The sequence below is a fragment of the Mustelus asterias genome, chromosome 20 (assembly GCF_964213995.1).
Source record: "Mustelus asterias chromosome 20, sMusAst1.hap1.1, whole genome shotgun sequence".
In the NCBI taxonomy this organism is placed as follows: domain Eukaryota; kingdom Metazoa; phylum Chordata; class Chondrichthyes; order Carcharhiniformes; family Triakidae; genus Mustelus; species Mustelus asterias.
The window spans coordinates 57,054,689-57,056,018 of record NC_135820.1 but is presented as its reverse complement, the minus strand read 5'-3'; positions in this window follow the sequence as shown (position 1 = coordinate 57,056,018).

Below are 1,330 nucleotides of genomic sequence, written 5' to 3'. Positions count from 1 at the left end.
GAAGGGTTATGGGGAGCAGGCAGGAAGGTGGAGATGAGGCTGAGATTAAACCAGCCATGACTATATCGAATGTTGGAGCATTGCTGAGTGGCTGAATTGCCTACTCCTGCTCCCAGTTCTAATGTTCTTATGTATGCTCTTAAATCTGTATCCCCGGATAATTGACCTCTCTGGTAAAGAAAACCAGTCTTTCCTGTCAACCGGTCTTTCTTGTCTACTCCATCTAGGCCCCTCATAACCATGTACACCTCAATTAGGTCATCCCTCAGCCTCCTCTATTCAAAAGGAAAACAACTCCAGTCTAGCCAATCTTCCCTCATAGCTACAATTTTCAAGCCCTAGCAACATTATAGAACATGGAACATTCTTGTAAATCGCCACTGTACTCTCTCCTCGAGCAATTGTGTCCTTCCTGTAATGTTGCAACCAGAACTATACACAAAATTCCAGCTGTGGCCTAACCAACATTTTATACAGTTCCAGCATTACATCCCTGTTTTTGTATTCTATACCTCGTCTAATAAAATAAAAGCTTTCTTTACCACCTGTCCTGCCACCTTCAGGGACGTGTGGACATGTACTCCAAGGTCCCTCACTCCCTCTCAATATCCTCCCATTTATTGTGCATTCCCCTAGCTTTGTGTGCCATCCCCAAATGCAATATCTCATACCTCTCCGGATTAAAATCCATTTGCCACTTTTTTGCCCACGTATATCCACTGATATCATTCTGGAGTCGATGATTTTCCTTTTCACCATCAACTGCATGGCCAATTTTTGTGTCATCTGCAAATTTTCCAATCATACCTCCCACATTTAAGTTAAAATCATTAATATATACAACAAACAGCAAGGGACCCAACACTAAGCCCTGTGGAATGTCACAGGAAACTGCTTTTCATTTGTAAAAACATCCATTGACCATTATCCATTGTTTCCTGTCAAGAGTTAATTTTGGACCCAACTTGCCACATTTCCTTGTATCCCAGGGGCTGTGACTTTTCTGACCAGTCCGCAATGTTGGACCTTGTCAAATGCCTTACTAAAACCCATGCAGACAACATCCACTGCGCCACTCTGATCAATCCTCCCTGTTACTGCCTCAAAAAATTCAATCAAAATAGTAAAACACGACCTTCCTCTAACAAAACCATGCTGACTATTCCTGATTAATCAATTCCTTTATAAATGACAGTTTATTCCGTCTCTCAGAATTGATTCCAATAATTTTCCTACTACTAAAGTCAGACTGACCAGTCTATAACTATTTGGTCGACCCCTTGCAGCTTTTTAAAATAATGGCACAATGATCTTTATCAAATTGGTGAGC